The 22,267-nt window shown below is 43.8% G+C and overlaps 1 protein-coding gene across 1 annotated transcript in view; it reads right to left on the bottom strand.

Moving 5' to 3' along the window:
- The window catches only part of TRHDE (thyrotropin releasing hormone degrading enzyme), a gene marked incomplete at its 5' end in the record, with an annotated part of 416,585 nt that overhangs the window by 153,336 nt on the left and 240,982 nt on the right, over positions 1–22,267 (bottom strand). The window lies entirely within an intron of this gene.

The following is a 22,267-nucleotide window of genomic DNA, read 5'->3' as shown; positions in this document are numbered from 1 at the left end:
CCCCCCGGGCCTTAAAAAAAAAAAAAAAAAAAAAGCCCCTCTGGTTCTGGCAGTGAGGATCACAACCTCTGAGGGCTCATGGCAGAGTCCCCCCATGCAGCACAGGGCAGTGGGGGGCAGCGGGGATCACCTCCCCCCACCTGGCACCCACATGGCAGCTGCTCCATGGCGTAGGCACAGTGTGGCTCAGCAGGGCACTGTGCACCACGTGAGGGATGGGGCCAAACAAGACAGCCATGGGGACTTCTCCTGTGGCTCCCCCTGCTAGGGCAGAGGCAGGCAAAGCCAATCTGAATCTCTGAATCAGTACCGAATCTCCGGTTCTGATTCGGCCTAATTGAATGGGGACAGTGATTCCAATCAGCAAATTGAATCACTGTCCTCTGAATCCGCATTGAATACTTCCCTAGTCGCAGAGGCCTTGTCCCCAGTGCTGGCCCTGGACAGGTTCTTCTGCCTGGGACTTGCTACTTATCTCACCAGCAGAGATCCTGGTGTTCCGTTTTAAAATTGCAGATTCTCTGATAAGAAACCAAAATTCTCTCATTAAATACCCAAAATAGTGTTCTTTTGCTATTAATATGAAATGCCACTATATATAGAGAGAGATCAACTGGGCAATGTTTTATTGATATATTTACAAGTTTAAAGCAATTTGGAAGCCTACCAGTACCTCTATCATCATAATAAAATAAATTCTAAATATAGATACACTCTGGCATTTACTTTTGACTTTTTTGTCATAGAAAAATCAGAGCTGCCCCTACCCCATTCACTCACCAGGACAAACAGTGCTGAGCAGCACTGATATGTCAGTGCCCTGCCCCTGGCTTTGCCCCTCATTCTCAACCCACAGCCTTACCCCAGCCCCAGTCCCCTCACTCCCAATCCACAGGGCCAGGTATGTCTGTGAGGGGTTTTTGGGGGTGGCTTGGGGGTATAGGGTTTGTCAGGGGATTGTGGGGGGACTGCTCAGGAAGGGTGGGTTCCCTGCCCCCTGCACGACACAGCCTCCTTGCACAGCTCACTGACTGTCCCCCCCCACAAGGGCCACAGCTCCCCCCAAATGGGCCACAGCCTCCCCACAGGGACCAAAGCCTGCAGGGCCCAGACTGCCTGTTGCGCCAAGCCAGGTCCTGCATGCATGGGCCCCACCCAGGCCAGTTCCATAGTTTGTGTAGCAGGGCACCAAGGTGCCTGCTACTTGAAGAGCCAAAGTAGCGGCTCAGGTGCCGGTTGCTAGGGGCAACCGGAGGGAGCTAAGGACACCCACCTGTCCAGTCAGCTGACCGAAAGGGGCAGGGCCTGGCTCCTATATAAATTGTAGGCCAAAGGCCAGGAGGAAAGATGGCTGACGGCCAAGGAGGAAGGAGCTCAGGTCTGAATAAGTGAGAAGGAAAAGGCTTGGATGTGCAAGCAGATAGTGACATGGGTGAAAGATGGAACACCTGTGGTGTGGTTCAGAGGACGTTTTAGCCATGAGGCATAGATTTGTGTTATAGCCCGGGGCTTGTGTTTTGGTTGTTGTTACACCAGAGGTTCAGGCAAGGCTAGAAGGGGATGGAGGAGGCCTCATAGGGGAACCACATTAGAGTGGACACCAGCCCCAGAGAGAGGGGCAGCACTGCTGAGAAGGCCCAGAGAGAAGGGCAGCGACCGTGAAGCCAAAAAGGGTGCAGCAGAGGGAGTGTGCCTCCCAGACTGCCAGCAAGGACAGTGCAGGGAGGGCGCTGACCCAGAGCGTCCGCAAGGGCGCAGCAGAGGGGGAGGTGTCATCCCCAAGCGCCAAGGCAAAGGCGCAGTATTGGGAGAGGGCTGACCCTGAGGACCCTGGAAGACAGAACAAACAAGGTCTTGGAGAACCTGAGCGCCAGCAGGACGCGGGGTGAGTGAGAGGCCCCAGAGAGAGGGCAGCAAGAAGCCCCAGAGAGAGAGGGGCAGCAACTGCCATTGAGCACCGTGAAGTACAGAGTGAGGCGGGGCTCCAGAGAGCCCGAGCGGGACGAGACTGGGAAGGGACAGAGCATCAACAGGGCGCGGAGCAAGGCAGGGTGCCAGGGAGACCGAGGCGGGCCCGGCACATAGCAGGAAAACCATAGCCAAGGGAACAAAGGGCAGCCTCCCTACTATAAATACACAAGACCAAAGACGTGGTGGGCGAGATTCTGAGGGTGCTTAGAGAATGCTTGGCATGGTACAGAAGGCGGTCCCTAGGGGAGTGCACGGCAATCCTAGGGCGCCATCCTGCTACAGTTTCATAGTTTCTAGGGTCAGAAGGGACCTAAACAGATCATCAAGTCTGACCCCCTACCCTGGGCAGGAACGAGTGCTGGGATCATAATACTCCACCCAGATATCTATCCAACCTCCTCTTGAAGGCCCCCAGGGTAGGGGAAAGCACCACCTCCTTTGGAAGCCCATTCCAGAGCCTGGCAGTCCTAACCGTAAAGTAATACCTCCTGACATCAAGCCTGAACCTGGTCTCAATCAATTTGTGGCCATTATTCCTTGTTATCCCAGGTGCTGCCCAGGGGAACCGAGCCTCACTTATTTTCCGCTGGTCCCCCTGGTGAGCTGATAGATGACCACCAGATCCCTACTCAGTCTTCTCTTGTTGAGGCTGAATAGAGTCAGGCCTTTTAGTCTATCTTCGTAGGGCCTGGCCTGCTGCCACCTAGCCATGCGAGTGGCCCTCCTCTGAACCCTCTCAAGGTCAGCCACATCCCTCTTGAAGTGCAGCACCCAGAACTGGACACAGTACTCCAACTGCAGCCTGACCAGCACCGCATAGAGAGGAAGGATCACCACCCTGGACCTGCTTGTGATGCATCTGTAGACGCACTAGAAGGTGCAGTTAGCCTTACTGAAGGCGCCTTTGCATTGGTGGCTCAAGTCCATCCTGGAGTCAGAAATGACTCCAAGATCCCTTTCAGCCACTGTGTTGTTGAGAAGGGTGTTCCCCAGCCTCTACGTATGTTGCAGATTCCTTCTCCCTAGATGCAGCACCTTACATTTTTCTCCGTTGAATTCCATTCTATTCTCATCCACCCACCTCTGTAACCTGTCTAGATCTACTTGGATTCTGTCCCTCCCCTCCAGCGTGCGGACTTCTCCCCACATCTTTGTGTCATCATGCTTTCCATGCCCACCCATGCATGCAGGACCCAGGCTGGTGTGACACACAGTCCCCACGAGTGGCATGGGACCTCAGGTGACAGTTTGAGTGGCCTGGGACTGCCCAAAGGCAAATAGCGCCACGCCGAGCTGGGCAGGGCCCATACAATATGGCACAGACAGTACTGGGTACTAGGCAGCCAGGGCTGAGCCATGCTGCCCCATGCCACACTGCAGGGGGCTCTGCCAGGAGGCCCCGAACACCCCAATGGCTGCTGCTGCTGCTGCTGTGGGTGAGGTGTGGGCCCTGTGGGGAGACTGTAGCCCCTGCGTGGGGGCTCTGGACCCTGAAGGGGGGCTTTGGCTCCCGTGGGGGGGCTGTGGCCACTTTGGGGGAGCTGTGGCCTCATGAACAGTGTGTGCAGCCATTCACTGCTTTCAGGAGCCACACAGGTGGGGAATATGGAAACAATGGGAGGCAAGGAGGAAGACACAGGAAAATAGGAGAATGGGGTACACACAGAGGTGCTGGCATGGGGGAGTAGATGGACTTGCAAGGAATCAATAGAGAGGGAAGGAAAGGTAGCCCATAGGGAGGATAGTGGAAAAGCATGGAGAAATGCAAGCCCCTTGTGTATGCAATACTTGCAGAGCAAGAAAATGTGTGACCCTGTAGTTATCTGAATGGCATGGTGTCAGTGAGCATATAACTTTCACTGCACATCAGTACTGCAAGCAATGAACTAGACAGAGTACAATGAATCTACACGGTTTTATATCTTCTGTAAACTCCTGCAACTGAGACCAAAAACTACGTACAAGATCCAAAATCACAGACAAATATGCTTGTGTATAGGTCTCTCTTTGGACCCTGTCATCACTCTCTGAATACCAGGACAGGCTTACAGCTACTTCGCTCCCCGACATCACCCGAAGCTAAGTGTGCCAGTTCTGCTGCTCTGCCAACCTTTGCCCTTCTGAGCAATGACATATGGAGCCTTGAGACCTGAACTTGACTCTCTTGCAGGGCAGAATGGCCATTTATCATTGATTTAAGTGATCTCCTCCAGGCAGCAGGTGACTCAGTCCACTGTCAAGCTGTAAAACCCATCAGATTCACAGGTCAGATGGAACAAACATCCTTTCTATTCATAAAATTGCACCTATTCTCCTGACAGTGTAACACCTGACCTATGTTAAATCCGGAAAGAAAATACTCTGTTTTTACAAAAGTGCCTATTCATGCAATGTTCTAGGTAATAAATAAATGAAAGATAATACCTAGCATTTTTCATTACTAAATCTTAAAGTGATTTACAAAGGAGAGCAGGTGTCACTATGCCTTTTTTCACAGATGGGGAAAAAACAAGAGGCATAGGAAGGTGAAATGATTTACCAAAGGTGTCCCAGTAGCACATTCAGGAGTAAAACCTAAATTTCCAGAGCCCAGCCCAGTACTCCAGCCAGTAGGAAACACTGCTTATTTAGGTTGCTTCCAAATATCAGAGACAGTGCAGTGCTTTGCTCCACAGAGGTTACACTTCTTTTTCTTTTTCTTTTTTTTAAAGGCAGACCAAACAGACAGAGAGCTAAAGGATTACAGAAGGAATGGCCATCACATAAGATGGCCTGGTCATAATTTAAAACATTTTGATAACGGATTTTTATGGCATAGTGATTTTGCACAAAGGAGACAGAGTCCTTGCTGGTGTAAATCAAGTCCACTGAAGTCAAAGGAGCTATGCTGATTTATATTCGCTGAGATGCTGGGCATGCCAGACCAAACAAACAAAACAACTACATGGAGATGGAGTTAAAGTTGAGACTGCATATTTAATTGGTCCTGGGTATTACCATAAACTGCATCTGATTGGAAGGCTGGTGGCAACATGGTGGGGTAGCTCCTATAAAATGCTGCAACCTCCAGAGTAAGGAAAGTATGGGGTGCCTTAAAATCTGAGCCCCTACAGTTGGGTCAGTAGAAGATATCACAAAAAATCCTTAACTCTTGTATATTTTCTGGACCATCATGGCTACAACATTCCAGCCTTATTACAAAAATAATTACATTGATTAATTACATTTTTTTTCAAAACCGAGCACTAAAAACAATGCAGAATTAAGATTTGATTTTAAAACAAATCTAAGCATTCCAAAATAAAAAGGTAACAGCATTTAATTGACCTGCTAGTCTTATATTAATCAGTCTTGTACTAATATGAAACAACATGATAATTACATTTTATTGTCACTGAAATTAAAATGATGTTTAAAGACCCACTCAATATTTATCTATTTTTCTCCCCTCCCCTCATGGTATCACTTCAGGGCAGAGTTAAGGTTCTTAAAAAGTTAAGAAAATAATTTTGTAATCAAGATAGATTTCAATTACTATTAAGTCACTAATGGATTAATGGATTTAATTGCAAACTCTTAGACAAATTACTCAGTAATTATTTTTCATATCCATCCACTGTGATCCTATTCAGCATTCCATACTTATGGACAAAAAACCATATCATTAGTTTAAAAGGTGGCCAGAATAGCAAAATGCAACCCATATAAAAGAAGGACTATGAACTATTTGCAGTTGCCTCTTCCATAGCATGCAATCTCCTAGTACTTCTGAAATGTGTGGGGGAGGGAGAAGGGTAGGGGCAACAGGACAACAGATTAGCAAAGAGGACCATCTTTCCCCCTCCTTACAAGGGGTACCACTGAAAGGCCCTGAAGGTGAAGACAAGAAGTGAAACAATGTGGTAGGAAAGGGAATGACAAGCAAAGGGCTTCTAAGACGCGAGTAATACAACCTGTCTCAAGATAGTCCTCTTTGCTACTCTGTTGTGCTGGAAAAGAGGACTATCTTTCCAAATCTCATCAACTAGTGTCTCACCATTATGCTCATAGGAAAATCCTTCTCAATATGAAGCAAGTGTAACTAATGCAAAGAAACCTGCCTGAGTTTAGCAGGGGTGAGCAGATCCAGCTGGCAGCCAGACTATCTCTCAACGGCCCCCGCCCACATTGCTGCAGCCGATTTCCATGGAGACCCCAGTAGTGGTGGTGTCATGACAGCACAGAGTTGGGGTTTCCATGGAGACCAGCCCCAGGAACACTGGCAGGGTGTGCAGCTGGTTAGGGAGCTAATCCAGGCTTGGGGCTGGGATTTTGTGGTGCTGACAGCGTGGTCTGGAGCCAGGGTACAGCCACGATCTGCTGCCTGCAATGCCCCTGCCTGAGGCATGTGGGCAGCAGACTGCAGCTCTGCCCCAGCTCCAGACCACAGTATCATCGCTCCAAGATCCCAGCCCCAGGGCAGCTCCCCATCCAGCTGTACGACCTGCCAGAGCTGCTGGGGCTGGTCTCCATGGAAACCCTGGCCCTGTGCTGTCACGGCACCACTGCTCCTAGGGTCTCCATTGAAACTGGCTGCAGCAACACCGGCAGGGGCTGCTTGGAAATGGAGCCTGCCATAGGCCCGCTCCAGCCCACAGGGCAGATTTTGCCCACCCCTGAAACAACTGCAAATCATTTAAACTAACTCAGTATGCCATCACAATAACAACATCCATTCAATCTAGTAGTAGTAGTAGCAGCAATAATTTATTTCAGAGTATGTCTGTACAAAACCATTATTTTTTTTTAAATCAGTTACATATTCTGACTAGAAATCAAAATAAGATTTTACGTCATTTCCACACAATTTGAAAGAAATCAAAATAACATACTCAATCTAATACAAGAGAGACCACAAAAGATTGCAGAAAAACAACCAAAGGCATGCACTGAAATTAATTAAGTTATTGTTGTGTCATTTTTGATCCAGACAAGTACTCAAATCCCAATGGAGACACAGTAAACTTAGCTGACATTTAAAGTGTCTCATTACTCTTTGTTACATGCAAGAAAGGAAAGGAATGAACAGTTACACCACACTTTTCAATGTGTGGGGTGGGGAGAGAAACTAGGTGGGGCCACTGGAAGATGTAGATATGAATACATTTTTTTGAGAAGAGCAGGGCATGATGTTTCATCTTTCTAGGCAAGAGGAACAGGAACATCCAAGCTGCAAAAGTTTGGGAATCATTGTAAGGCCTGTTGTCTAGCTTTCAATAAGCTACCTGTATGACTAATAATCAAGAAATAAAGCCCAAAATAAAATATTACACAATTTAGTCTCTAAATAAATCAGTTGTTTGCAAAGTAGTAGCAATCAGCAATAGTGGAGTCCATTACAAATATTTATATTGCACAATGTTGTCCTTAACTGTTCATTTAAGGCTCTTTATATGTATAGTTCAAGGAAGAAAATAAGTCTGCAAAGTTAATTGAAAAGGAAGAATCCAGAGAAAGAAATGTAAAAAGCATCAATGGTTCTTGCATTACATCTCATCAGTATTTGTTTTCTCCATCCAAAGGCTGCCTACCCACCCATTTTGCTCTTTCTTCTCTCTCTTACCTTAAAACAAGAAATAAATTAATTTATTTAATATTGTGCAATAATCAGTTCAAACGCAGTTACCTTATAATAACTTACAAAAGTACTTGCTCTTCTTTTTCAAGTGCAATGGGAATCTGACTTGAAGACCTACAGTCATTCCTGCTTAGACTCAAATTTCAAGATTGGAGTCAATCTTCTGACAACCAAGATCAATTTATGTTATGCTAGAGTGTCATGTAGACACTTCATCATCATTGTCATCATTTTTCTCATTCTAAACTGATAGTGATGATCAAAGGCCTCAATCCAAACACGGATGCACACATGGCATCATGCCAAAGGACTCCTAATTTAAAAAAAGAAACAACAGAGGAAGGATGAGAAGTGATGGAGTCAAAATACCTAATCTACATAAAATAGGCATATTAATTTCATTTTTAAAATAAGTCAATGTATATTAAAAATGCAGCCAAGTGCCTCTCCTCTTAAATTATCTTTAGTATGTGGTTAATTATTTATGGATGTCACTGATATAGCAGTCCTTGAACAAGGATTTGGAGAATGAAGAGGCTTTTTTTATCACTTCGGGGAAAATGTTCCATGTATGAAGGGGCAGCTTGGAAAAAAGCAGGTGAAGATGGTTGAGTATTAAGCATATGAAAGGGTAGAGAAGGCTAGTATCATTCACAGAGCTCCATGATAAGATACAAGGGGCACCACTGAAAGGCCCTGAAGGTAAATGGCAAGCAAAGGGCTTCTAAGACATGAGTAATACAGTCTGTATCAAGGAGTGAAAGTTTTTTAATGACGTGTGGGGGTGGAGAAACATGTGAGAATCAAATAGGTCAGAGAAGAGGAAATAGCAGTAATGTAGACAGGAATTGATAAAAGCTTGGATTAATGTTTTAGCTGGAAAAGGTCAGGTATTAAAAGTCTTATGCAAGGAGAAGCAGCAAGATTAAGATACAAGAAGTGTGGTTTGAAAACAAGAAGAGTCATATAATCCACAGGTTACAGGCTAGACTGACAGCTTAAATGATGCCTCCATGAGCAGTCACACATTCAACTCAATCTCAGTGCAGTTAAAAAATGAGAAGATGTATGTTCAATCAGTTTAAGATGGGCTAAGTGCCCTCCTGGCATTCCAAATTTGTTCCCTTTCAGACAAGGCTTATCTCCTTACATATACAGGTTTCCCTCCATTTATGTGGGTTCTTTATATGCAAATTCACTCTTATGCAATGAGTATATTTAGACCCATAATTAATTATATGCAAGGTAAATTCACTCTTACACGATCAGCATAGATACCCCCCCCCCCGCCCAAGCAGGTAACACTATGGGGGGAGGGGAAAGGGCCATGACCCTACTCACCCCAGCCCCGGCTGCAGAGGCCCCAGGAGCAGCCGACACCAGCTGCCTGCACCAGGTCACGGCGCAGACCAGGAGCAGAGGTGAGTGGGGACAGGCGGAGCATGGTGCAGCCCAGAGGCTGCAGGCAGCTGGCGCCGACCACTCCCAGGGCTGCTGCAGCCAGAGTTGGGGTGAGTGCTGTTCTGTTCCCTTTGCTTTGCTGCCCTGTGCAGCCCTGGGAGCAGCACTCCTCGCCCTGTCCCTTCCCTAGTCCCAGCCTCACTCCCTCCCTCCTGTCACGCTCCGGCTGGGCTCTGCAAGCTCTGCCCAGCAATAGGTGCCGCCAAGCACGCTTCCTTCTATCTGGGAAAGCCCCTGTTTGGCCTGCTGCATGGCCCCTTGGCCATGTGCTCGGGAGACCCCGCTGTATGGCCCCTGGCCATGTGCTGGGAAGACCCCGTCTGCATGGTCTCTGGCCATGTGCTAAGCCCCGCCCCTGTGGGGAACCCGGTGGACCAATCGAAAGGGCTTAAATCCAGGCTTGTCATCAGGCCCATAAAGCTGGGGCTGAGTTCTCCACCCGGGAAGAAGAGCGGAAAGAACAGCTGAGCAGCGCGCAGCATCCATCGCCCACTCAGCTAGCCAAGAAGCCGGAGCTTCCATCGCTCGCTGGGAAGGCCTGGCCAACTTCCCACGGCTTCTCCTGTCTCCGGAGAACAATTTGCCGATCGGTTTTCTTTTGGTTCTCGAGGCGTCCACTGCTTTATTGTTTTCCCGAGAACCGTCGAGTTTTTTCGCGCATTCGTTCCAGCGAACGGGACAGATGCTCGATCGTTTCCCCAGTCTCACCCGAACGTGGATCCAACGAGTTTGTTATTTTCTTCCTTTCGTCTCTTGCCTGGATTAGGAGGGAATCCGCCCTGAAGCCACGTTTACACCAGTGGTGTACAAGTAAGAAACGTTGTCTGTCGTCAGTTTGGGATTGAGTGTCATGTGTAACCAAGTGTAACTGCCTGCGCAGCCACATCTATCTCAGTGGAGCGCATGTAAAAAGGTTCTAAATAAAAGAAAGTACTTTTGCAACCATAACGAGTCCACCTCTCCCTCTCGCTAAACTAACATCAGGGGATCAGAACCCCAGGGCTATAGCCACAGCCTGGCTCGCACCCCGCACACCTCCCTCACCACCATGGGAACGTATCCCTATTTGTTACTTTGTAAAGTAGGTTTGCTTTATACAAATTCAATTTATGCACAGTTCTCTGGGAACACATGTACAGCATAAATGGAGGGAAATCTGTATTAACTTTAATGATCACTACATTTCAATGATTTGCAACTGTTGCAAAAGAACATGGGACACCAACCTAAACAAGTACTAACTTTAATAAGCCACAATGCTCCATTCATTTGCAACCATTGCAAGAGAATGCGAGACAAGGCCCTCAGCGACTGTCAGTGGAATGAGTTGAGCCATATAAGTCAGAGCAATTTTCTCTCTCAAAGGTGCACTGTTTCAAACGCAGATGCATATTTCACCACTAAGTAGAACAGATACCGAAACAACATACACTAAGTATAGTGAAGTTTATACAAAAATTATCACTTGAGGCATCTTTTCACATGATCCGGGGAGTCTGCTCTGACGCATTCTAATTAGAACGCATTGGAGCGGGTATTAGGTATATGCATAGGTGTCCTAAGCATTTAAACAAGAAAAACTTTTATTTAAATTAATAGACCTCCCTTCTGATGAAGGGGACTTAACTGCCAACATGACAAGACCACTGTCAGAGAAAGGAGAGAGTTAGTTATATATCAGGAGGAAGTTGAAGTAAGACCAAACTTGACACAAATAAGCTGTCTACTCCCCTAACTGTTCCTCTGGAAATCCTGATTTCTCTGTACCTCTTCATCCTACAGGCACTACATAAGCTTCTGAGTGTCTAGAGTTGCAGTTACTGCTACAGAACAGCTTGCAGGTGAAAGAGATGTGACTGAGGGTAGAGGATAGACGAAGGGTTTTCAACCTTTTTTAAAAAGTGTACCCCTTTGCCTCAAAGCTTCAGCTCACGTACCACCTTATATTTTTTTCTTGGTTTTAAGGAGTGGGGTGGGGGGCAGATCAAGGCCCCCATGATGAGGGAGGGAGTGGGGCTCGGGCAGAGGCAGGTGCTGCACAGCTAGGGCGGAGTCACGAGAGTGGTTTGTTCAGGAGACGCAGGGAGGCGGGGGAGTTCCTGCCACTGCGCGTACCCCCAGATCTGTGCATAGGGTGGAGACAGCTGCTGCTGCAGGCTAGACTCTGCACCCTGCTGCCTCAAGACTTGTGTGATACCATGTGCCGGCTGCAGCCACGTGGGCATGGGGCAGACACACTATCTAGTGATCTGGAGAAGTCATAGGAAAGTTTGCTGAATTCCGCAGCCCCAAATGTCCTTTGATGAGGGACACTGTTTTGGATATGTCAGCCTGTACCAAAGACTGGTGCCTCTTGGCTTTCACTGGATCCCTAGAAAAACCCTGTTCTCTCACTGTGAGATAGCAGGGAAGCATCAGCAGACCAGTACCACTTCCCACAGATCTGATCACCACAGATCAGTGTCATGCACTATAATGGGACTAAAGGAGTCAGCTAGGAGTCAGCTAGCCGTGTTTCAGCTTGGATTATGCAAGAGAACAGCCAGACATTGGTCATGGATGCTCCTACCAGACCAAGTTTTTCAACATCAGAAACAGAGTAGGACCAAATAGAAGCTTTCTTTGGTAAAGGTTAAATAAAAACTGAATGAAAAACTTCTTAATTTGGCCCATACCTTTTGAAAATAATTGGAATAACACACTTTTCCATATGAAATGCCCTTCACAAGTATTTATAAAACTGAAAAAGTAGGAATATGTTTTTAGAAAAGCTGATCATAGTGTTAATGGAATTCTGAAGACTTCTTCCAAAGAGAATCCTGAAGTATTCTTTAATATATTAACATAACTTCATTTTATTTTTTAAAGATCGCTTCGGACTAGACATAAGGAAAAACTTCTTTACAATTTGAATGCCGAGGGTTTGGAACAGGCTCCCCCTGAGGTGGTATAGTCACCCACCCTGGTGATCTTCAAAAAGCATCTTGATGCCCACCTTGCTGGGGTCATGTGACCCCAGCAGTCTTTCCTGGCTAAGTGCAGGGGGGGCTGGACCCGATGATCTGTAAGGTCCCTTCCAGCCCCTAACATCAAGAAACTTTTAAAAGTTCCTTAATTCAGAAATCACTGCCTATTTTTCAAAACCATAGATCATCCCCTGATTCAAAATCCAATTAAATTATGAGGCTAATATGCTGCAAAGCACTTACACAAGGACTTATGCATATTTTGTCACCTGAGTACTACCCAACATGTAATACCCATCATTTTTGCAGAATAAACATTCCTTGTTGGTATGAGACAACCACAGCTGGATGCCCATATGAAACTTAGCTTATAAGGAAAAACACAGCATGAACTATAGTTAGAGAACAAAGCATGTCAGACATAATATAAACGTGACATTTTTTTAAAACTCTTACATGAAATTAAGAAACTAAATGAAAGTTCAAACAGCTAATGGATTTTGCAGGAAGTTAACACTACATATTGTGCTTTGACTAAAATGCAACTCCCAAAGTAATATGCAAAATACTGTTACATGTAAGAAGAACAATATGTGCATGCAACAGTTTTTATTTTCTAGAGCTAATAAGAACGAATATAAAATTAATTCAACTAAATTATCAGGCTGCATTACAAGTACTGCACTGAATTAAACGAATCTTGGTGAACATTACCCATGTTGCTTCCAAAGAGAAAGCCAGAAAGTACAGACAATCAAAGCCAGAGGCTGACTCGATTCTTTGCAAGTTAATCTAAACTGCATAGACTGAACTGAGAAGCAAGTGAACAGATTCTGGAAATGCAGCCACATGCCTGAGGTGGCTCAGACCAGAAGCTGTGGAAGTGCTAGAGCACGTCTTCCAGCCTTCTGGCCACTGCTGATGGGAAGGGAGGGAAGATGGGAGAGAAAACCCTCTGAGGCTTTTCCCCACTCACTGCTTGAGCTGAGGGAGGGGGATGTAGCCAGCCTTGGCCAGCCCACTGAGTATGAAGGGGAGAGGGTTTGCCAGGGTACCAGCTGAAGTGTGCCAGGGTGGGAGAAGCCCCTCACAAGCTGTTCCCCTGCTCCCTGCTTGAGCGGAGCAGGGAGGGCATGGCCAGGCTCCATCTTGACCAGCACACAGAGGGGGGAGGGGGTTTAAACCCGTTCCCTGGCCCGCACAGGACCCTAGCTGGGATCTGCCCGGGGACAGAGCACCCGGGGTCCTGTCTGGGCAGGTGAGGGGGTTTCAACTCCCCTCCCCCTCTGCATGCTGGCCTGGCCTGGAGTCTGGCCATTCCCCCAACTCTCCACTTGAGCAGAGAATGGGAAAAGCCTGTCAGGGGCTGCTCCACCCCCACCAGGCAGACCCCAGATGGGAAGGGGGTTTCAATCTCCCTTCCATCTCAGCCTGCTAGCTGGGCCCAGAACCTAGCCACATCCCCCACTCTGCTCAAGCAGGGAGTGGAGAAAAGCCTGTGAGGGGCTGCTTCCCTTTGCCTCCACCAGGCAGATCCTTGCTTGGGTCCAGAACCAGGTTCTCACCCATGCCCTTCTCAGCCAGACATGTTCTGCTGGAGGGGCCAACCGTGCTCTGCTGGAGGGACCAGCACAGCCTGGGACTGCAAAACATCCTGGAATACTGGGGGGCTGTGATTTAACTTGAACCAGGAAGGGGTCTGAGACAGAAGTTCCATAAACCAGTTTGATCTAAATCAGTTCAGTCTGATACTACTTCCATTCAGGTTTGTCTTAAATCAGTTTCAGCCATTTTGATAGTTTGTGCACACCAAACTTCTGTTGTACTACAGATTTGAACTGGTTTCTGATCACTTAAACTTCTGTCCCTAGCCTTAATCTCTGTTGAGTCCCTAGTATGACCTTAAGAAACCAACTGAAGTCCTCCCAGTACCCCATCTAGATAACTGGCAGCTGCACAAAATGTAGGACTACTTTCATAAACAGACGTTGAATCAGCACTGAGCTGTCTTGGGGCAACAAAATAACCTCCAAAATAACTGATTACTTTTTTTTCTCCAAGACAATAACTTTAAAACAGCAGCCAATACCCGACTCTACAGTAGAAATCTGCAAAAACATTTTATTCTTAAACCCATCTATTCTTGAAAATGGATCCCTTCACCAGTGACAGACTTCCTTCTGCAACTGTACTGTTTCCATGCAAAGTTATATAGTACTCATACACCACAGAGCACTCCTAAGAGCTCTGTATTAAAATTCTCCACCAAATTGTGAAAAAATTAAGATCATTTCCCTGTCTCCTCTAGAAGTTATAAATCCTGTCTACCAGAGATGGTTTACCCCCAGGAATCATAAGAGAGTACTCCTGGAGTTTGGGTTTTTTTTGTTGGTTTTTTTTTTGGTGGGGGGGGGGGGAAGGTTTGGTTACCTACCTAGATAGCACCTATTTCTACCTCAGTTTTCACAAGCTGATTTCTATAGAATTCTGTCTATATACTTACTATATATTTTTCAAAAGCAAGCTGAAATGTGTCTGAGAAAAATGCAATTTAATACACAATTATTAACAGAGTGGGATTGCTTCAATCATTGATAATACTTGCATTTTTCATAAAATAAGAAAAACGAACAGATTTCCCAATACCTGTTCTTCCCTCTCTGTGATACAAAAATAAAATGTTCAAATGCTACCCTAAAGAGTTTCCCTTTACACATCAGTGAGAGTCATGCCAGTATTTGAAAGAAAAACAGAAAGATGACACAAAGTAAAGCATGGATAAGAGGCTGCACTCTGATTTATCTGATAAAATGCAAAGAAATCCATCTGACAGAAAACCAGGAAATACAAGTCTGCCCACTGAAATGTTGTATGCTACTGAACAATTCTTCTCTGGAATGAATGTTGACATGTCAAAGCTAGAATAACTCTTTGAGAAAATGATCAGAAGCTCAAGTTTCATGAATACTTTCTGACAATATATTTGGAAGAAACATTTTTATATTTATCTATCAGGCCTACACCGGACACGTTCTCCAGAAGTTACTCTTCTCCTGTGACCCTCCTGCCAAAAAGACATTTCACCTACCAAGTACCACTGCAAATGTTAGTTGTTTTTGCATGAGACTAAACACAGCACCATAATGCACAAAGTACAATATATCAGTACAGCTGATTATATCACACAAAAGATGGAAATATAGGGCTCACCTTGAAGCTCTTGATCCAATAGTCCATGATCCAATAAAGCACTTAAGCTTTCTGCGTGACGCACTAATGTGCAGTCTAATGCGCATTTAGCATCTCATATAGATCAGCCCAGTGTACGATAATGACATAAACGAGTACTACTGGACTGAGTCCATAACTTTTAGTAAAAGAAATTACTTCATTTACCCCTTTTTTAGTTTAACAGTATTGATAGACAAGCACATTCTGCCTGAAAGGTCTTAATCTTTTTCTATTAATAACCTCAATTTCCAGTGAATATTAAACATGCAAACTTGTAACTAATTTAACGCCAATTGATATAATATGGATATTCAGCAGTAGCTGTGGTTGATACTACTCATAAAAATAGGGCATCCTTTAAAAAAGAGAAATTCAAAGAAAACAGGTCATTTTAATGACAAGAAGAATGTATTTAGGTTATCTTTTGAATTTTATCTACAAACTTAAACCTAGCTATTGTAATTTGTAAACCTTGTAGCATAATTCATTTCTTTATTAGATGTTAAGTAAAGTCTCTCACTCTTGAGATGAAAAACTGCAAGATTTTTGTGATGCCAAAAACTTATGTGGGATGTGCTGAAGAAGCATAGGCTAAATACTGTAAGAAATGAGTTTTTCACTGGCAAATCATAATCATTACCTTTTCTAAATAACACAGACATTCTGGGGGGCAGATAAATACTCAGATGGCCAACTGATAACATGAGTTTTGATGAAATGTTAGACTTGGAAATCAATTCTGTTCCAGATTTTTAGGAACAAGCCATAGCAAACAGAATTCAGTGGGAAATAACCATAAATAAACACGTCCTTCAGGTGGACTTTACAATGTCCTTTTCTTTTGAATATCAAAATGAAGTACAAGCTGTTCAGTCGTCCAGACAAAATGTTGCTGGGACTCCATTTACTATAGCAGTTTTATTTAGCCTCTCCACCAAAACCTCTCTTATATGTTCTGACACCACTGACAAGGACGAAAAGCACAGTATATTTTTTCATTAAGCGCCTATATGAGGAAATCTTCAAGGATGGACAAACACAAGAGGCTGATGAAATTATTTACACAGATGAGCCATCATCAGAGTTCAAGATCAGGATTGAATAAAGCAGCAGTTCTCAAACTCCACTGCACAAAGGATCTCTTTCAACAATAAAACTAAGTCCATGCTCCCAATTACTCCAAAAGATAAAAAAGACAACAAATCCCTGTATAAGGACATTTCAACAGTACTAAAGAATGCATGGTTATAACTAATTTCATTTCCAAGAGGAAACACATCCCTAGTGTTCATCATATTACCAGACAGCAGCAGAGAGAGTTCATGAGCAAATAAAATTGCACGAGAATTCGGTGCTACTGCAGATAACTTTGGAATTTTTGCTTTTAGTCGCACAGGAAGAGAAACAGGGGTTATTAGAATCAGACTGCCTCTTTATTTTTTATTAATCTAAACTGAATGTGTTGTAAGGTTTGAGTTTTCAAATCTCATCATCATCACAGGACTTCATCAAGCCTTCTGTAGCCAAGGATGATAAATTGAATTAACCGTTGCAGTAATTAAATCAAGAAACATAGTTTCATATTTGTTATTGCTGTCTTTCCTTGGGAAACAAACTGTTTCAAGACTTCAGCTGTAGGCCATTTAGCTAGTTGGGGTGATGGGTTTAAGGTCAGCTTGTGTATTTCAAACACACACAGATCAGTCAAACCAAATGTTTGTGAATTCTCATAGCACACGTGAGACAAAAGGGCACCTTCTGGGTCCAGATTTTGATTTTATAATAATAAAGCCAAGCACAGATGCATTTTAGTGCTGGAAAGATTCTGGAGGAATTCAAGCTAATAAAATACATTTGCCAGATAGACGCTAGGAAAGCATGTCTATTTAAAACCTTCAAACTAGCTTGATATGGTCAAAGAGAAAAGCCCTTACCTTCTGTCTGAGCTAAAGTTGATAGCTGTATGGCCTATCTGGTACCACCAATACATGACAGTGAAACAGGATCTTTTAATCTTGTGTATGTTTATATATGCATAAATGGCAGCTTACGTATAGGTATGTCTCTCTCCCACAAACATACACATATCATGGGTATTGCTGAGAAGTTATAAACTATTTTTGGCATGAAACATATCTGTTTCAATACTCATGAGGGACACAGCTCTTCTGTATGCCTTTTCCCAATCAAATTCAGTTTCATGTGCTGCAGAAATTTTCAGTGTCTGTTTAGTTGAAAACACTTTAAAAAACACTTTAAAAAACACAGTTTAGAAAAAGAATTGCTACAGTCTCAGAAAGAGACTGGTCCGAGGAAATGTCAGTCCTGGAAACACAAGAACACATGCACTGTCTTATATATAACAGTTATCCTTACACATCCAGAGTCCTATCTATATGGAAAAAACAACATCTCATTAGCGGGCAAACCAGGGCTGGGCTGCGTGGGGGCCAGGGTGCATAGTTGACAGCCCAGAGGTTGCAGTTCGAGGCCACAGCAGAAGCACTCGCAGCGTGGCCTGTCAGTTTCCAACAAATCTGCAAATTCTGCTAAATGCCTTGTCACAAAAATATGAGAAAGGAAGTAGAAAAAACAGTCACCTTAGGAAAAAAACACGCTGTCTCCCTCAGAATCACAGTCCAAACTGCCTGTTAGAAAGTCTCTCTCTAAAGCTTGTAAGTGCACCATAACAACAAGATGAATTATATGCACGCTTACTTTAGGACTAAGCACTAAAAATCCAATCACCTTGCTTGATACAGTAAGTGTTGTTAAGGCCACAACATAGTAAGGCTGGCTAGAGGTAGCCTGAGTATGTTGAGGGAACTGGGATAACTGGGTGCCATATGTGTACCCACACATCTTTATTGAAGCCTACCTGCCTTAATACTTCTCTTGTACGCATGTACATATTTCTCAGAAAAAAAACAGCTGATATTTCAAGCATACACAATCTTAGGACCATTCTCACTTAAGTGTGGAAAGCATAGATGAATACTGAAACACATAGGCCTTCATGTGTACGTAAGTATTTAGGTTGTATTCTGGTGAACTTCACATAAGAAAAAAGGCATATCAGTTTTATCTAAAACATGACTAGCCAGCACGAATCCATTTTGAATGAAGCTCTTACTGAATCAAGACTTTAAAGTTAAGCATTTTCTTAAGTCTCAATTAAGCAAATTATTTAGATACATGCCTATTTTAAGCATGTACCCACTGGCTTCAGAGGTATAATTCATATGCTTAAACTGGGATAACTAATACTTTCTGAACTGAACAAGTGCTTTACTAAATCTGGATCTAACTGAACGTGGCTAGCACTCACATTGCAAATAGCTTTTTCTAGGACTTTCCTCTCAACAGAATGGAGTTGTTTTCACTACAAGATATTTTCTCTGTAAAATGCAATATGAACAAATGGCTTTTGAAGCAACCGTCTGTACTCTGGGCACTGACCTGCTGTGCTGTCTAGTCATGTAACAGACACCATTGTACAAATACGTACATAGAATTTAGTGTCATTCACAGCCGACATCACAGCTAAATTAATCTGGAAAAACAAAAAGCATTTCCCTTAGACAGCCATGAGAGAATGGGTTGCAAAACTATCTGACTTGTATCACAGGTAATTTGACATAGCTTGGTAACATACTACACTTATGATTAACCTATCTGAATAATTGAAATATAACCTTCTTTTCTTTTATTTAAGTTTCTTCCACATCTAAGGAACCATCTCACATTATCACAATATGACCATGCTGTTCAGCAAAGATTATTATATACTGACTTACAGTAGTTGATCCCTATATAAAAGTAACTACTTCATAGGTGGAAGGAATAACTTTTTTCCAGTGTTTGAGAACAGAAATAAAAAAAATATAAAACATGAAAAGATGGATTATGCCGAGAGCATGGGGCCCAGATTTCAGTGAAAAATGGTACATGGAATTTTTTCAAAAGCATTGTACTTAATTGATCAGAGGCCCGCTGTTTTCAGTTGTTTAAAATTTTATCTTGTTGGAACATACTGCTATCATGCACTGTGGAGCTGAGCACTTAACTCCCTACAAAGTAAATGGCATTTTGGAGGTTAAACACTTTCACTCTCTCTTGGTAATATTTCTTTTGCTTATTGAAAAGTTCCTCCTTTTAATAGTTCGCACAAACCTAGAATGCATTATGCTTTTTTAAAAACTGGCACAAAAATAAAGTTTTAAGGCATACAATAAGTATTGAAGTTAAGAAAAGAATGAACATTTTGTCAGGATATGGCAGTAAACATTAAATCTTTTCCTCTGTCTAAAAAGGATTCAAACCAATATCTCAATTTGATTTATACTGGATTATTATTAACTCCACTAGGTACTCTCCTCTTAGATTTGGCTGACTTCAGGATGCTCACAGGTAAAAAGATTCTATCAGGTGCTCTATTTTGTGACACTCACCATCACACTTGCTCTGGCTGCCATCAGGAGCCTTTACTGTCTATACTGAGACAAACATCACTAGCTTTTCCTGCTAGAAGACTGGCAACAGGACATTTCTTTATCAAAGTATTGGCCGAGTCAGTATGAGCTTTCACTGGCCTTAGAAACCCATCAGTTCTAGCAACCCTGAGAGCACTGTCCTGGTGATGGCTGATCCCTTTGTGATATAGCTGTCTTACCTTACTTGCTTATTATGGGTGGTTGTTCCTGGCTGATTATTGTTACTTAAATTATTCTTGCTCTCTCTGTCTCTCCCTTTGTGTGTGTGTGTGTGTGCGTGCATGTTTGCATGTTTGTGAGCGCGAGAGTGAGTGAGAGCAAGAGAGTGAGAGCAAGCGCATGTGTGCATACAGTGCTGATACAACTCTCTAGACTACATTTCATGCTGCCAGTTATTTTTGGTGTGGAAATGCTGTCATGTTTTTCACTTTGATTTAACAATCCCTGAGCTCCACTCTAGTGTTCAACAGGCTACGTTTCCGGCTACACTTGGGATATAACCAATGTTCCAGCCATTCCGGGGAGGACAGCATCTTACTTCCAGCTGTGCTAGGAAAATCTATCTAATCTCTGATGCAACATGAGAGATGTACAAGAAGGCTGATTGGATCTTTCTGGTAATATTATTTATTAATAAGCCATCCTGGTTTTTTCCTCTGTACATATTTGTGGCTTCTGTGGGAGGGCACACACATTTCAAAAATCACTAATACTATGTTTTTAAAACATTCAAACATTATCACCAACAACAGTTCAAGTGCAAAGGTATTTTGTAATGCTACAGTATTTGTTTCACTCTTCTCATACGCTTAAGTGAATACATGTCTTCAGAGCTTTATGCCCTAAGATTTCTTAGTATGTGCAGCCATAGAGGATCAAAAAAAGGTGGAAATTGAAGATATATTTAGTTCTCAAAACACTTAAATGGCATACTGTAATTTTAATGTTCATCTCTAACAAGTATAAAGGAAATTGAGAAGGAAGGGGAGCCATTAAAGTGAGAGTTGTTAGTTCTTTGCGGCAAGAGTGTTTGGACAAGATGGACCTTTTAATTGCATCTAACAATGACATGATGCTGATAATAATGAAGGCAATGGCATTTATTAATTCTCATTCTCCTAAGAAAAACTATGTGCAACCATGTTTTATTGTTTTGTTTTGTCAAAAAGATTATGAAGAGAAAGGACCCATAGGAAACATATACCAGGAAGCCAAGGCCCCAAAACTATATAAGGCAGAAATTTTAAAACTCCAGAAATTTTCTTTTGAAAACAACCATAATATGGGGAAAAAATACTTTAGCATAGTGATTAGACATAATTTTATTAAATGTCAACTAGGTTATCATTTACTAATCTCTGAGGGCCCGATCCAAAGCCTAATGAAGCCTGTGGAAAGAATTCCAAAGGACTCTAAATCAAACAAGCCAAGAAATCCTAAAATAGCCAGCAGAGAAATGTCAGTAATAGTATCCATTTTGCAGAAGAACAGGGGGAGCCCAGAAGGGGAATTCCCCACTTGCCCCCTTTCCTTCAGTCCCCGAGATCCAAGGCGCCTCGCCAACACTGGGACGAGTGGCAGCAACAACACAAGTGGGGCAGCGAGTGAGCCAGCCCCAACACTGCATGACAGACACACCCCAGGGTAAGGACTTTCCTCTTACCAGTCGCCCCCAGGTTAGGGGGCAAAACACCAGGAGTGCAGGGACCGACAATGGAGATGCTCCAGGATACACGGTAGCTGGCACAGCCCTGGTCCGGCACCTTAGAGCAGGGGTTTTCAACCTTTTTTAATAAGTGTACTGCTGGTGTCCCCTTTTTTAGTAAGTGTACTGCGGGGGGGGCACCTAGGCATGGAGTGGGGGGGCATGGTGGGCGGCAAGGCGGTGGCAGCACAGAGGCATATAGACTTCGGGATTTGTTTTTAAATTATCCTCTTAGCTCTTCTCTTAAGGGAAAAAAATCCATGGAATCAATCTAAAAAAACAGCTAAGCAAGAACTTCACTTGAAAAATGTAAGGGTGAAGTTAACATGTTACTCTTAGACCAAAATCCATGGGATGTTAAGGGTATTCAAGTTAGAACATGTTGTGGGTAGTCACACATTAAGATTTAATACCAGTTCTTGACTGCACAGCTCTGACTTGCCAGTAGATGACTGGCAAGTAGGGGCATCACTAAGACCCAGAGCACCAGGGCTCTATCCCCAAACTGGATGGGGGGCTGGGAATGGTGCATCCTGGGATGCTGGAGAACAGCAAATTGCTTATTTTATCTGTGGAGCAAGATGAAGTTACCCTAACACAAGCTACGTAACACATCCCAGAGTTAACCTTCACCTGATGTGGTATAACTTTGAGATACTCAGAGGGCACTTAGCATGTGTTAAAGAGCTTTAATATCATAGAATCATAGAACGTTAGGGTTGAAAGTCACCTCAGGAGGCCATCGAGTCCAACCCCCTTCTCAAAGTAAGACCATCCTCAACTAGATCATCCTAGCCGAAGCTTTGTCTAGCCAGGTTTTGAA

The sequence above is a fragment of the Gavialis gangeticus genome, unplaced genomic scaffold, assembly GCF_001723915.1.
Source record: "Gavialis gangeticus isolate Ggan-Ray unplaced genomic scaffold, GavGan_comp1, whole genome shotgun sequence".
Lineage (NCBI taxonomy): Eukaryota > Metazoa > Chordata > Crocodylia > Gavialidae > Gavialis > Gavialis gangeticus.
The sequence above is the reverse complement of the archived record's forward strand: the minus strand, read 5'-3'. Positions and strand labels throughout refer to the sequence as shown.